Source organism: Marmota flaviventris, chromosome 4, assembly GCF_047511675.1.
Source record: "Marmota flaviventris isolate mMarFla1 chromosome 4, mMarFla1.hap1, whole genome shotgun sequence".
Lineage (NCBI taxonomy): Eukaryota > Metazoa > Chordata > Mammalia > Rodentia > Sciuridae > Marmota > Marmota flaviventris.
The window spans coordinates 132,028,338-132,045,335 of record NC_092501.1 but is presented as its reverse complement, the minus strand read 5'-3'; the positions used below and the strand labels follow the sequence as shown (position 1 = coordinate 132,045,335).

Sequence of the window (16,998 nt, the reverse complement as noted above, 5' to 3'; positions counted from 1 at the left end):
GCTGTATATAAATTTTATCTCAAAAAACCTGACTGTAATAAGAAAGACAACTAATGGGATAATTCTGATTATCCACAAATTAAACCATAAAGAGAACTTCAATAAATTCCAATAATTCCTTAAAATCCATCCTTTGAAAATCTGTAACTAGCACAGCTGTTCGTTCACAGCAATCATTTATAAGTGACAGAACTCAAGCCTGAAAAGTCAAAGTGTTTTTCCTCCTCCCTCTTTCATTTTGGTTTCGCTTACCAGTCATTTTACCCCTTGAAATATGTTTTCTAAAAACAATGCATCTTTGGCAAGAGGCAGCAAATCAACAGAAATCAGTCCTGATATGGATCAGTGGCTTTGTCCTAGATGCCTTGTGAATTTTATATTAATCAATTCAACAAACCTGCCATGAAAAAGAAAAAATCAAAATCATCCTATATTCCAGTGGTAGATGCTGTGTAATAAGCTACCCTAAAATTCAGTGACTTAAAACAACTACTCTCTCTCATCGTTCTTAGGTTGACTTGGCTGAGCTGGGGGGTTCCAGCTTGGGGTCTTCCATATGATGGTAGTCACGTAGCAGGTAGTCTGGACTGGATATCCCAGATGGTTTCTTCACCCACACATATGATGTTTCCGCTGGAATAGCTGAAAGAAACAGGCTGGCTAGGCATCTCTACCAGCCCCCATGGTTTCTCTGGGGCTTCCTCATTGAGCTGCTGGCTTGCTCAAAGTGAGCTTTCCAAAAGGCCCTGGCTAAAGATGCATGGCATTTTTAGTGAGGGGGCCAGCCCAGATTGAAATCAATTGTATTGCATTCGTCTTGGAGTATCAGCAGGAGAGGCTCATTAGGGACAATTTTGCAGACTAGCTACCACATCCTAAGAGACTCCTTTTTATTATTCCTAGAAGACTTTTACTTTATTTATTTTTGAGGCACAAATAGAATTTATTTCAATGTATAGGTACTTACCAAATGAAACAAGAAGCTTACACACTTATATCAAATGTTTCATCCCAAACAGCACATTATAATAATGCTCTAAGACATAAAAAATTAACTTAATTCATAGTATTATTGTCAAATAGATTCAACAGAAACTTGAAAGCACATAATTGCTGAGTATTTCAAACTCTACTGACTTTAAGTAATTGATATGGAAATATTTTGGTGAAATGCCCACAGGCAGAACAGTTTAAAAAGCAGCCCTGAGTTGGGCATGGTGGCACATACCTGTAATCCCAGCCTTTCAGGAAGCTGAGACAGGAGGATTGCAAGTTCAAGGCCAGCCTCAGCAATTTAGCAAGACCCTGCCTCAAAATAAAAAAAAATAAAAAGAGCTGGGGATGTGGCTCAGCGGTTAAGTGTCCCTGGGTTCAATCCCTGGTACCAAAACAGACAAACGAACAAAAAATCCAAACAAACAAACAACAACAACAAACGCAGCCCCTGTTTCCTACAGAAATTGTGACAGTGACCACTTATCACATTCTCTGCAATATTTCAAAGCACTTCCACATTCGGCAGAGCAATACCCTGGACACCAGTTTATTTCACATTAGTGAACAAATCAAAGACTTTTGTAAAAAGTCTTGACTTTGGGCCAGAAGATAAAATATTCCATATATGGAATACCCAACACACACACACACACACACACACACACACCAACGCCTAGTATATTAAATTTCTACTTCTAAAAATAGCTTTTTGACTTGTTTTCAGAGAGGAAAAAGTATACAATTCACTTTATTTGTGTTTTTAATTAATGAACAATATACATTAAGTGAGAAAAAAAAGCTAATGGTACATATCTACTTAGGTTATGTATATGATATTGGGTGTTCATGAGAATCAGTGTAACTGAACCTTATCTTAGAGCAACATAATTTTCTAAAGTTACCTAGAAAATGTATTCAACCTTTTACAAAATCAAAACGTCTAATATGCATTTTATAAGACCATAGTCTCATGCCGTGCTCAGTGGCACACACCTGTAATCCCAGCAGCTTGGGAGGCTGATGCAGGACTATTTCAAGTTCAAAGCCAGCCTCAGCAATTTAGTGAGGACCTAAGCAACTTATCAAGACCCTGTCTTTAAATAAAATGTAAAAAGGGCTGAGAATGAAGCTCAGTGGTTGAGCACTCCTGGGTTCATGCCCTGGTACCAAAAAAATTTATTTACTTGCCTGTTCTTCTACAAAATAGGTATACATTACAAATATTGCTCAAAAAGTAAAAATATATATTATTTCTTTTCTTTGCTATATATACATATAGTTTCCTGAAAATGCATCATCTTTCAATAAACAAATGCAAAAACTGCCTTATATAGTTCTCTGCTGTTCATTATTATAAAATACAAAATTATTACAATATAATTAATTAGCTCCTAATTCAAGGGGCTGGGGTTATAGCTCAGCGTAGGAGCACTTACTTGCCTTGCGTGAGTGAGGCACTGCATTTGATTCTCAGTACCACATAAAAATAAGTAAATAAAGGTATTAAGTCCATCTACAACTAAAAATTTAAAAAGAGCTAAATTCAAGAGATTTGTAAACCAATATAGCAGCAAACAGTCCCCTGTACAAAAGTCTATTAAGAAAAAGTCAATTTTGTTACAGATTACATAAAAATGCCAGTCAATAAATGCAGTATAAATGCAAAAAAGAGCGTTGCTTCATCAGCATGTTCTTCAGTCTTGTTTGAACTAAATGCCAAACTTACTGTTCACTTTTTGGTTCATCTTGTTTTATATTAAGCTCTTGATCAACTTGTTTCATGTATTCTGGTAAGCCAGCATATTCCATGGGAATAAGTTCTGGTAGTTCTGCTAAATTAAAGACATAGGTATGATGATTAGGGATTTTAGTTTTTTTCCATGAGTTTTTATCAATTTGCTGATAGCATTTTATAAGCCATCCCAGACTGGGCATTTTTCTTTGAGTTGTTGCACCATTTAAATAAACTATCATGTGGTTTATTACTTGCTCCAAAGTGCCAATAACATACTTAAAGAGACTGTCCATCCGGTATAGTTAGATTGATCACTTTCAGATATAAAACAGACAACAAACCCAACGGCATTTAATCGATCCCTGTAATATCTTCCATAGCTGATAACTTTTTTATAGGGTTCAGTTGCCTTCACGTCAACCCCCTGGTGCTGTTCTCAAATCCTGAACATATGCCAGCATCAAACACCTTCTGTTTCCTGTGCTGCTGTATACTCAGGGATGGAGCCTTTCCTAATTACTTCCGAAGTTTGGGGTTTAGGAAGATCATCTTCCCACCCACATTCGTTACTGTTCTCTGATGGTGTATCGAAACCATCTAAGTCAATCTCCCCACTTTCATCCAGATCATCTAACACAGAGCCATCACTTTGGTCCAGTGTCAGGCTGATGTCTGGAGCCATTAGCTTCTCACTTTTTTTCCATTAATGTCTAGTGAGCCAGGCTGGCTCTCTGGTCCATTACATCTAGTATATCTGCTCCAATACCATCATCTTCTGGTAAAGGTATTGGAAAATCTTCATCTTGTCATTCTTCTTTCAGTTCTACACCTTGCATTCTCAGCCTAGATTCTATGTCAACCACTGACATAGAACCAACATTCCCGGAGGAAGCCTTGGCCCCCTCATCCTCTGTGCCCCTCTAGGCAGGCGGCATGGGCCAGGTTGCAGGAGGCAGCCCCAAGCAAAGCCCACTTCCCTAGGTGGGTGGTAGAGACTCCAGTCCAGTTCCCCAGCCCAGTTCCCCCACCGCAGCGGCAGGAGCAGTGGCAGAAGCTGACCGGGAGGCAGTCCTAGGAAACTTTTAATTTAGCCCATTCACATCATCACTCTACTCTGATGGCTTTAAAAGTTCTTTTTTTAATTAAAATTTTTTAAAATTTCCAATCATCTTGATGGTCTTTTAAGAACTCCCTTTATATAAAATTCACATATTTATACATTTATATATATTTTTTCATTTATGAAAAAATTTGTAAAGTACTGCCACATACATTATTTAATTTGATCAGCATCATAACAATAGAGGTAGGCAGGGCAAGGACTTTTACCCCCAATAGTATTATTTATTTATTTATTTATTTTTAGTACTGGGGATTGAACTCAGGGACATTTGACCACTGAGCTACATCCCCATCCCTATTTTGTATTTAATTTAGAGAGGGTCTCATTCAGTTGGTTAGTGCCTCACGGTTGCTGAGGCTGGCTTTGAACCCATGATTTTCCTGTCTCAACCTCCCAAGTCACTGGGATTACAGGTGTGCCATGTTGCCAAGCTGTATTTATTTATTTGTTTATTGCAGAACTGAGGATTGAATTCAGGGGTACTCTACCACTAAGCTGCATCCTCAGCCCTTTTTATTTATTTGTTTATTGGTACTGGGGATTGAACCCAGGAGAGCTTAATCACTGAGCCACATTCCCAGCCTTTTTTATATTTTGTTTACAGACAGGGTCTTGTCAAGTTACTAAGGGCCTCACTAAGGCTGACTTTGAACTGAGGCTCCTGCCTCAGTTTCCCAAGCCACTGGGATTACAAGATTGCACCACCACACCTGGCTTTATTTGAGTCAGGGTCTTGCTAAACTGAATAGACTGACCTTGAATTTGAGATCTTCCTGCCTCAGTCTTCTCTGAGTTGCTAGGATTACAGGCATGCTCCACCCCAGCTTTATCCCCAACTTACATTAGCAAATTAGAAAAAAGGAGCCTCAGAGAAGTTGAGTCCCATGGCCAGTAACTGCCAGCCCATAAGCTCGGCTCCTGCTCTGGTCTCGTACCTGCTCAATAGCATGTCTGTGCTTTATCATTCCAGCCCGAGAAAACAAGGCATTGAAATTCAGTTGACAACCAAGTGCTGGTGTCAGCAAAGTCATGCCTGCAAGATTAATCTGGTAAGACAAAATTTTAAAAGAGCAAAGGAAACTTTAGGCACCTATCTAGCAGATGGATTTTAACTTGAAAATTAGGATTGCAGATGTTGATTGAACATTTAAAATAAAGGGTTTCTGCTCTTACATTATTGAAAGCTCCACTATTCCATGTACAAAATCATCTATAGTAGTATAAAATGGGTATAAATAATTTGCACCACAAAGTAAGTTTTTTTTGGTACTGGGGATTGAACCCATGGGCATATAATCACTTATTTACATCCCCAGCCCATTTATATTTTGAGACAGGGTCTCGCTAAATTGCTGAGGCTGGCTTTGAACTCAATATCCTGTCTCAGCCACCACTGCTCCTAGTTACAAAGTAACTTTTTAAGTCAATGTTTCACCTCCTTTTTATCTGTTCCTTATCAGGATAATAAATGAGTGACAAACTGGTTTGGATTTCCTTTCCTCTTCTTGTTCTTGTTTTCCTTTTCCTTGGTTAAAATCCTAGTAGATGCTGAAATGGTTTAAAGTCAAAGGTAGAAGAAGAAACCTTTTCAAACAGACTGTTTTGGGAGAGAGAGTTATTGAAACTGTGACCATGGCACTGTCCACAAGAAAATCTTATGCTGATAAGTCACCCTATTGCAACATCCAGGTCAATAATGATTATTTGGATTCTTTAATAAAATGATGCTGAAGCAAAAAAAAAAAGTGTTTTAAGACTTACATAATTACTCCAGCTATTGAACTTGATTTTGTGAGATATGAGACAATCTTTTTGAAAAAAGTACCAATAAATTTGCCATAATACCCTGAAGTTAGAACTGATGTTAAGGTAATCTAAGACATTACACAGATCAATCCCCAAATGCTTCAAGGATTGTGGGGGAAAAAATTCTATCTTTTCAAGCCTCAAATATTTACTGATGACATTGTTTACCAGTAAACAGTGGTAAGTAAGTGGTTTACAATACCGAGCAAATGTCAAGGTTAACAACAACAACAAAATGAGAATATTTAGCTATCATTCAAGAGGTAACTTCATGGGTCTCTTTATCTCCTTGATACTTGGAGATAGGTCTCAGGTAAAAAGTCCAAGCAGGGGTCTGTTACTATTATTGGACAAGGCTGCTTGAAGGGGGTCATGTGGCATCAACCACTCACAAAATTAGAAAATTAAACCCTAACATCTGTTTTTAAATAATTTTAAACTTTCTTCCAAGAAGACAAGAAAATGAAGAATAAATCATCATCTAAAACTTGTTTGCTCACATGTTGTAGCAGACACAGCAGAACATGGTGATGATGTGGTGGGCAGGGACAGGGAGCCAGGCTTGGTCTTTCCTGTGGGACTTTGGGCAAGCTTTCTTACCCTCTCTGTGCCTCAGCTGCCTTATCAATGGACAAGAAGATGATGCTAGTATGTACCTCAGAGGGTCACTGTGAGAATTAAATGGTTTAAAATATGTAATAGTGCTCATAACAGTGCCTAGCACAGTGCGCACACTAGATGAATTCTTGCTACTGTTGTAAAAATTGAAAGGTGGAACAAAAATATCATTTGAAAGTTTATTCAAAATCAAGGAAGCTTCTGGGTACGGTAGCACACACCTGTCTTATAACCCCAGAAGCTTGGGAGGCTGAGACAGAAGCATAACAATTTCAAGGCCAGTCTCAGTAGCTTAGTGAGGCCCTACCAATTTAATAAGAACCTGCTCAAAATAAAAAATAAGAAGGGCTGGGGATGTGGCTCAGTGGTTAAGCGCCCTGGGTTCAATCCACTGTACCAAAAAAAAAAAAAAAAAAAATATATATATATATATATATATATATATATATATATAGAGAGAGAGAGAGAGAGAGAGAGAGAGAGAGAGAGAGAGAGAGAGAGAAAAGAAAATCAAGGAAGCTGTGCAGAAAAATATCAGGAGTATGTTAGATTATTTAGAAGGTTAGTAAAGACTGTTTTTATAAGTATGCCTTCTGATTTCCAATGCAGTACTCCTAGAGAACACCAAGTTAGTATTTTCATAATTACTACTTCTGAACTTAATAGTAATTTTTTTTATCAGTTAACCCTTAACAAGTAACCCAGAGAGAATATACTATTGTATTTTTTAAAAGAACATCAATGTATTTCTACATGTTGATATTGAAGACAATGAAAGAATTTTAAGAAATAAGGAGAATGCTGTTCCCAGCCAATTTGTGGTGCTGCAAATTCTTGAATCTATGCTTTAAAGGCAGAAATCTAAGTGAAAATTGTGTGGCTCTTGCATTTGACTGGATCGTAAAGCAGTGAGTATTCTCAGCAAAGAATGTTAAGAATTTTTCTGTATTCCTAATTATAGTGTGTCTTCAGATGAGGCCCACCTGGTTGTTCAGGAAGAGTCCTGTTCTGAGATGTAGACAGGAGTTCAAGGTTTCCTGCAGCATACAGAAGGAAGGACTAGTACCAAGAGATAGACTCCCCCTGGCGGGCAGGGTCCATACAGGTTCAGAAGGACCACTGGGAAAGTGTTGGTTTGGCTGATGAAATGACTTTTTTTTTTTTGTACCAGGGATTGAACTCAGGGGCACTTAAGCACTCAGCCACATCCCCAGCCGTTTTTTGTATTTTATTTAGAGACAGGGTCTCACTGAGTTGAGTTGCTTAAGGTCACCCTAAATTGCTGAGTCTGGCTTTGAACTCATGATCCTTCAGCCTCAGCCTCCTAAGCTGCTGGGATTACAAGTGTGTGTCCCCGCACTTGGCTTGGAATGAAATATTTGAAACTTATGCTAAGTACAATAGTTCTATTTGTTGACATTTAACACACACCCAAACTATATAGATACTGATTCCAAAGCACTCAATGAATAAATGATCTTTGGAAAGTTGATAGCTAATGAGTCAGAGGTGGAATTCAAAGACAAATGGTTCACAAAGCTGAAAAGCTATGCTATGCATAGCATTTGCAATAATATAGAAAGATTGGAAAGGGCTAAATTATACAAAATTACAGCAAAATTAAAATAATTTAGCATAATAATACAAGGAACTTCACTTCATATTAATGTACTTCCCACAATACCTAATCAACTCATATTTATTTCTAATATTTAATTCTAGCTGTGCTCCACATAGTGACAGTTTGGTTTATGATGGACTGCAGAGACAACAGTGGTCCCATATGATAGTGGAGCTGAACATTTCCTATTACCTGGAAAAGGACTGTGGAAAGAGGCAAGAAAGCAGGAAAGTGCAGGAGAAGAAAGGAAGAAGCCCCAAGAAAATTCACAGGGAAGAGTTTTACACAGGCTTTTGCAGACCCTGACAAGCTCCTTAAAAAGTCTGAAACCAGGCAGGGTGTCAAATGCCTGCAATCCCAGCTCAGGCTCAGGACGGAGGATCAAAAGTTCAGGGCCAGCCTGGGCAACATAGTCACACCGTCTGTGTGTGTGTGTGTGTGTGTGTGTGTGTGTGTCTGTCTGTTGGGGATGTAGCTCATCAGTAGAGTGACCCTGGGTTCAATCCCCGAGGGCCAGGAGAGGGGGAGTTTGCAAACATGGATCCCAATGCTGAAAGGTTTTCATTTATAGAGAGGAAAGTTCATGATACATTATCTGCTCATAAGCAGATTTACAAAGAGAAAATAATCACATCAGGCAAAGCTCCATGGATATATTTCTGTGACATCTCCCAGTGAAGAAGAGCCTCTGGCAGCTCTTCAGGAGGGATTCCAGAAGAAGGCATGGTTGTCATAGGAGATGACAGCTCCATCCATGTTACTGACCATGAAGAACTTCTGGCGGATGATCCCAATCCCCAGTAGGCCTAGGCTAATGTTTGTGTTTGTTTCTTAGCTTTATATATATATTTTAACAATTTAATGTTATTAATTTTGGGACAGGGTCTAGGTTGCCCGGACGAGGCCTCGAACTGCAGTCTAGCCTCAGCCTCTCAAGAAGCTGGTATTACAATGGGAGGAATAGATAAACTCTAGATAGGGCAGAGGGGTGAGAGGGGAAGGGAGGGGGCAGGGGGTTAGAGATGATGGTGGAACGGGATGGACATCATATCCAAAGTACATGTGTGAAGACATGAATTGGTGTGAATATACTTAGTATACAATCAGAGATGTGAAAAACTGTGCTCTGTATGTGTAATATGAATTGTAACACATTCTGCTGTCATATATATAAAAAAATTAATAAAAAAGAAGTTGGAATTACAGGTTGTCTGCTGCCTGTCTTTAACCCAAAAGTTTTAAATAGTAGATATGTGCATGCCTGAAATCTCAGCTTCTTGGGAAGCTGAGGCAGGAGGATTGTGTATTTGAGGCCAGCATGGGCAACATAGCAAGAACTCGTCTCAAAAAATAAAATAAAATAAAACATAAAAATAAAAATAGAAAAAAAAGTTTACAGATAAAGATATAAAGAAAATATTTTGGGATTTCTGTACAATATGTGTCATTACAAAAGTCTGAAAGTTGAAAAATTTATAAAATACATAAAATACAGAGTAAGCTGAGGTTAACTTATTATTGAAGAAGAAAAAAATGTTAACACATTTAGTGTAGTTTAATTGTAGTGTTTATAAAATCTACAACAATGTACAGGAATGTCCTTGGACTTCACATTCACTCCCCACTCACTCACTCACCCAGAGCAACTTCCAGTCCTGCGGGCTCCACTTAGAGGCAGTGCCATGCACAGGTGTAATATTTTTTTTAAAAAGTCTTTTATATCAAATTTTTACTGTACCTTTTCTATGTTTAGATATGTTGGGCTACATAATCCATTGTATGATAATTGTTTGCAGTATTCAGTACAGATTTTAGCCAGGATCCTATGGCCTAGGTGTGCAGTAGGCTACCTATCATCCAGGATTCAGTACGTGCTCTCTGATGTTTGCTTAATACCAATTTACCTAATGGTGCACTTCTCAGAACATATGTCATTAAGCAACACATAATGGTATTGTGCCAGTACCAAGAAACTCTTTCAATCTAGTAAGTTATACATTTCAGAAAGAACTAAACAAAAAATACACTTAGAAAGATTCAGGAAAAGTTAGAAATATTCTGCCAATTTGCTATTTGCCAATGGACCACAAGAGGGCACTTATTAAAAGAAAGCTATTTATCCTTAGTGGAAGGGTAGTGGGACACAAAATATCATCAAAGGAGAGTTTTGCAGGTGCTATGGCTACTTTTTTATGCATTCATCAAAATGAATCATATTTTGCTGATGCTTTTTTTTCACTTCCACTAAGCAATCAAATTTATATTCTGAATTATATTTTGAGTTACTAGGACCACTTATATATAGGACTGTCTCTCAATAAATATATTGTTTTGTTGTCTATGTGCCAGTATTCATTGATATAAATATATTTATTGATAAATCATATATGAAATATATAATTATATAATAAGCATATGATTTATATTTAATTTTAAAGGTTGGTAGACTATGATTATATACCAGGATTTATGATTTAATACCTCCCTTTTATAGAATTGATCTCTTTTTTTCTTCTTGATACCAGGGATTGATTGAACCCAGGGCACTTAACCACTGAGCCATATCCCAGTCCTTTCTTATATTTTTATTTAGAGACAGGGTCTCTCTGAGTTGCGTAGGGCCTCATTAAGCTGTTGCTGAGGATGGCTTTGAACTTGCAATTTTATAAAAATATAAATATCTATTATAATAATATGTATTATTATAATTAATCTACAGAGAAGGAGACAGAGGCCTAGAAAGAGAAAATAATTCACCTAAGGTTACACAGTTACTAAGAGTAGAACAATCTGCATTTGGACTTTGTTCTCTTAGCCACTAGACTATCTTGTTTTAAAAACAACTCTGAACTGTATCCTATAAATATGTGCTGAGTGCCAGAACGTGCCAGCTCTTGTTTTTAGATCAGGGATGTTCAATAACATTTTTGACAATGATGAAATGGCTCTATACCTGTCCTGCCCAATACAGGGACATTAGCAATGTGAGGCTATTGAGCACTTGAAATGTAGCTAGTACAACTGAGAAACTGAATTTTAAATTTCATCTCATGGTAACAAAGTTGAAGTTAAGTAATCACATGTGATTGGAGAGCTACCAAAATAGCATAGTTCTGGCAGAGAGGGAAACATCAGCAAAAATCCAAGATCCTTGTTACTGTGGAGTTCACATTCTGAGATGGGGAGTATCAATGAGAGGGGAAAAGATAGACAAGAGCCATATAGGTAATAACTTACATAGCATGTAAAGGGCTACTGAAAATGAAAAGGTACCACAGAGTGGGGAGGGGCTGGGATGCATTTTAAAACAGGGTGGTCAGGCTGAGATGAGAACTCCTCCATCATTGGCTATTATAACTCAGTCCCAAAAAATTTCAATTCCAATCTCCCTCCTCCTCCCCTTTCTCTTAGGAGTTCAGCAAGGGGCAGCAAGGGGACTGGGAAAGGATGCTTGCCTTCTGAACTGGCTTTGCTCTGGGCCCACCTCATGCGGGCAGTCTTGGTCAAGGAGAGCCAGTGGTGCAGGGAGGGCTTCCTAGGGGTCAGTGAGCAGGTTCATCCAGGCCCAGGCCATGGCTGAAAGAGGGCCTCCACTACCGGCCTCATCCCCTCTTCAAATGTGGGTACCACTCTCTTTGGCTTTCTGGGCAACCTGGGGGCTCCTCCTCTTCCAGAAACCAGCTTCCTCCTTCTTGTGGAGCTGTGGGAACCACCGAGAGCCGGGCTGCTGTCCACTAGGCTACAGTCCCTTCGTACCTGCTGGCCACTCCTCTCCACCCTCAGAAATCTCTCTGTGGGAAACCAGAACTGGTCTTCACATTTGGGATCCCTGTACTCCAGCTGTCCCAAGACTCCCACCAAGCTCTCCCGAGACCCTCCGCTGGTGCTCTGCTCTGATCGGGCAGTAACCGCACCTGGAGGACTGCAGGTTCAGCAGCTGAACAAGCATCCCTGGGAGAGAGATAAATGTATCCTCTTCCATCTTTTGTTGACCCCCTTGTTTTTATGAAGGGAAAGGGATAAGTCTGGACACCGCCCTTCCCTGGCTGGCACACTTTGCCTTGACTGATGACAAGTACCCATCTAAATTCCTCTCCCAGTATGGGCCGTAGGCAGAGGGACAAAGGAGCAGCAGATTCTGCTGCCTTTGATTAGTCCTAGAAGGTGGTATTGTTAGTCACTCGTGGTGGCTTTCTTCGGAATGCCTGGTGTTTAGCACCTCTCCTCCTAAGCCTTGGCCCTTACCATCAGTTTGGGACAAGAGAATCCTACTTAACCCATCTTACACTGTTGGTATTATATCACAAATGTGATTTTTAACCACACAGTGAATCGTCAACAGAGGACCTAACCCACCCGCTCCCCGCCAGGGTGCAAAGCAAGCCCTGGGGTTTGGTTGTCTTATCTGGTTCATAGAGAAAGGGAATCTCCAAAAGGGGACACTCTTGAAATCCCCACTGACCAAGTGACCAAAACATATGAGGGAGGGAGAGAAATTTGAGAACTGAAGAGAGCACAATTGCTTTCAAACTTTCTTACCGAGGAAGACTGCAGATGCAACAGCACACCCAGAGTCCAGGGGAGCTTTGTCCCTGGCCACCGCGACCTCCTGGCTCATCCTCTCCCCTAAGAATCATTTACTCTGCCTCTGAAAGTGCCTGCAGGCCCCACCTCTCCCCGGTAAAGAGGGTTTTAAAGCATCCATCATCCGTTCTCTCCTTTACGTTTTGTATTTTGGACAGCTCCTGGGCTTGTGCACATTAATAAATTTGTTATGCTTTTCTCTAATTAACCTTCCTTTTTAAAATGGGGGTTTTCAGCTATGAGCCTTTATATGGGCAGGCAGGAAAGGGGTCACCCCTGTTTCCACCCCTACACTGACGTGTCATCTGCTTTCTAAAAATCATTAAATTCTGAACATTTCCCACATTCTTAATATGCTGTAAGGAATTTAATTTTTTAAAAATTTGTTCTAATTAGTTATACATGACATCAGAATGAATTTCATTTCATTGTATGCAAATGGAGCACAACTTTTCATTTCCCTTGTTGTACATGATGTAGAGTTGCACCACATGTGCAGTCACACATGTACCTAGGGTAATGATGTCCTTCTCATCTACCACCTTTCCTACCCCCATGCCCACTCTCCTTCCCTCCCTCCCCTTTGCCCAATCCAAAGTTCCTTCATTCTTCCAATGCAACTCCCCCACCCACCCCGCCCCATTAAGGATCAGCATCCACTTGCCAGAGAGAATATTTGGCCTTTGGGTTTTGGGAATTGGCTTACTTCGCATAGCATGATTCTCCAACTCCATCTATTTACCTGCAAATGCCATAATTTTATTCTCTTTTAATGCTGTATTATATTTCATTGTGTTGTTCATTTACAGTGTCTACTGCTGCTATACCTCTACAATGGCAGCATTGTACAGAGGCCACAGAGACCATATCCCCTGTAAAGCCTAAGTATTTACTAACTGGTCCTGTTCTAAACCAATCATGGCAACTCGATTTTCCTTCCAGTGTTTATTTTTGGGAGGAGCATGAAATCCTCTTCTGGGTCAATAATACACAAAGGAATTCTATCAGAGAGCTGCTGGGGCAGGTTTTTTTTTTTTTCCTGATGAAAAGGAGATAGGTGAAAATGCTTCCTTCCTGCTTGAATGTTGCACGTGAGGATATGGTAGACAGAACTGTGGCAGCCATTTTGTAGTTAGAGGGAAAAGTCAAGAGAATCAGGGAGAAATTCACTTAGAAATGGTTGAGCTGTTAAATCAACCAAACCTGGATCCTCTTCTAGATTTCTTTTTGTGTTTAAAATTAATATACTCGTAGGCTGCTGTGGTGACTAGGGAGGTTGAGGCAGGAGGATTACAAGTTCAAGGCCAGGCTCAGCAGCTTCGGAAGACCCTGTCTCAAACTAAAATTATAAAGGGTGTAGGAGATGTAGCTCAGTGTAGAGCACCCCTGAGCTCTATCCCTAGCAACACAAAAATAGATGAATAAATCAACATGCTGATAATTGGGCATTCTTACTTATAGCCAAACTTGCCCTAAAGCATATGATATGAGGAAATAATCTCTAAATAATGGCATAGTATTTCACCCTATTAATGATTCATAAGAACTTTAGCCATTTATAGGCATTTTCCCAATTTTTTTTCTATTATAAATTTTTGTCTTTTTTAAAAAACATAGAATTTACAAATAAAGCTCATGATATATGCATGTCAATTGACTTACCTTCTTTCTTTTTTGCTGTTCCACTACAAAACTGTCAAGGAAAAGACAAGTAAAAAGACCCCCTCTAGAACCTTCTCAGAACAATTGCATTGGATACAAATTATCTCTTTTATTTGGCAGCAATACAAATCCATGTATTTATATTCCATGTTAATGTACTTCCAATGCAAATTACATTTCATTCCAGAAAAGATTTGATGAAGTTTTCAGCAAATTTGTTTCAGCAACCAAGAATATTTAATTGAAGCTGAAATTATGTAATTAAAAGCACTGTTTCTTCTTCCTCATTAACTAAAAGTACATTTGATCAAAATGTTTTGATTTTTGTGGGGGGCACATTACTGGGGATTGAACCCATTTCCCTAAGCTACTAAGGCTGGTCTTGAACTTGTGATCCTCCTGCCTCAGCCTTCCAAGTCACTGGAATTATAGACGTACACCACCATGCATGCCACCATGCCCAGCTTGTGTTTTTGATTAATTTGCAAATTCAGGTAACACACTTTGTGAAATTATTTCTTCTTGTGATATCATTAACCAGTACATTGTGAAATTCTGTTGCATTACCAAAGACTCACTTTTCCATGTAGCCAATGTGTCTGTCCTCTCACTTGCGTCACACTTGCCACCCATCCAGGACCAGCTGCACTGATATCTCTGGGTTATGCAATCCCAAATTCAGCAAACAGCTTTTTGGAGCAGAAGGGACACTGCACTGTCTTTTTGAACCCATTTCTAAAATACTATTTGTTAGACCCATGTGTCCTCAGAGTAGTAATCCTTGCCTATAAAACTCTATTCTCAGGGGCTGGGGGTATAGTTCAGTGGTAAAGCATTTGCCTAGCATGAATAAGGCCCTGGGTTCCATTCTCAGCACTGCAAACCAAACCAAACCAAACCAAACCAAACCAAATTATTCTCAGGAAGTCATTGGGTTCCTAGGGAGTTACCTTTAGAACAAAGTTTGCACGGGCACTTTTTTGATTCAGTGTTGACTAGAATGATTTTCTAATCAGTTCTCTGAGCACCTGGGGAATGTTAAGCATTTTACCATGTTTACATTTGTTTATCTATTGTTAAAATGAAGAAAGTAGAAAGAGGCAATTTTGGGAGGGATTCTAAGCCAATGAGAATTTTATACAATATGGGAAGAGATGTATTCCAAGAGTAAGAACTTCTAGTCTCTGCAACTCCCTTGCTTTGAAAAGGAAGCTTTCTGGGAGGTGTCACTGCACAGCATGATGGCTAAGAGTTGGAACTGGACAGAACTTTGTCCAACCAGACTCTTCCCTTAGGTCCTGTATGATTTGGGGCAAGTGAGTTGGCCTCTCTCTGTGCCTGAGTTTCTTCATGACTCCCATGTACACTGTGCTAGGCATGGGGTTTCAGCTGGCAAGCCAGCCAGGGAACAAATGGATGACAGTTTGTACAGAAAAGGTAACTTTGCAGATTAGGGGTTAATAATTTGAGCAAAATCCTGATCGTTTTGTAGTTTACAGAATAAATGGAGGCTGGGGGTCTCAAGGAGAGGTGGATGAGAAGAGAAGTGTAGAAGGCATGGCTTGGGATTGTAGAGAGTTTGGAACAGCTTTTGTAGGACAGGACGGGAAGGGATGAAAGAAAGACAAGACAAAGCATTAGGTTGGGGACTGATGGCCTAGCAAGGGTGAAAATCCCCCATTGGAGTAGCAGCCTCATTTAGCACAGGGACTTCAAGGAAGCTGCTGATGCAGCTATCCCATGGCTGGGATGACCTTAAGAAAGGTTATGTGGCTCACTAAAGGTCATACAGGGACTTTGACACAAATATCCTGGCTCCAAGTCCAGTGCTTTCTCATCTCTAACAGGAGCTGGGTCTGTGCTCAATTAGGTTTTCTTTTCCTAGTCTGTAAAAGCCCCAGGACTAACTGGTAGTGCCAGACTGCTATAGGTTCCAGCTTGTTAGTTTACATGTCACTCTGGACAAACTCTCTGGTTTGTTTCTATAGTTAATTGTCTTCCTTAAGCCCAAGTTCCAAAGTGCAGATGCTGCAGAGCGCTTAACTACCAGGCTGTGTTACTTTCATAGCACTCACTGTGGCCAGGAAGGTCTGTTCTGTTGTGCACTCAATGCTACTAATAAGTCCTGTCAGATATTTCAGTCATCAACCTCGAATCATTTAAAGCAATTCGCAATAATCCAACACCATAAGCAAACAAGGCTGGAAGTTGGAAAAGAAAGGGAATAAAACAGTGTGGAAAATGAAAATAAATTTAGGCAGGCTGAAACACAGCAATGGGAAGGCAGTGGCTGAGAGTAGCTGTCTTAATTGGACCAAGTTCCTGCCAAATTGCCACGTATTAGCTCTTTGCTGTAGGCCACTAAATACTTCTTTGATTTTCCACTTTTTAATAAAATGCTAACGAACGGTAGATATGCCCTATAACTTATTAGGAGCCAGGGGAGCAGAGAGGCTGACTTGGAGTTACAGTTTTCATCAGTGCGTCTTCCAGGACGTCATTGGGGATGGCTTCCCTTGGCGGGAGGGCAGGTGGGAATTAAAACAACAAAAACAAAAATCAGGCATAAGCTTGTTGTTTTTTTCATCACTGTCACTCCAGTACGTTCGAATTCGATGAGAAGCTGCTGACGTCCAGCCCCAAGCGCGGCCCGTCCGTCCCGTAGGCGGCTCGGGGCGCAGCCGCCCTCCGGCTCCTCCAGCGCTCAGCGGCCAGGAACCGACTTCCGCCGTCCAGGCGCGCGGACCTGGCGGGCGGGCGCAGCGCGCTCCCGACGCCAGGGGCGCTCCTGAGCGGCGCGGGATGGGCGGGAGGGGTGGGCGGAGCGGAGGGCAGGACGCGGCCAACCCGAGT

The 16,998-nt window shown here is 40.3% G+C and overlaps 1 pseudogene; it reads right to left on the bottom strand.

The window, feature by feature from the left end:
* Positions 1-2,718: 2,718 nt before the first annotated feature.
* Positions 2,719-3,567, bottom strand: LOC114087297 (BCL2/adenovirus E1B 19 kDa protein-interacting protein 2 pseudogene; annotated as a pseudogene).
* Positions 3,568-16,998: the final 13,431 nt, after the last annotated feature.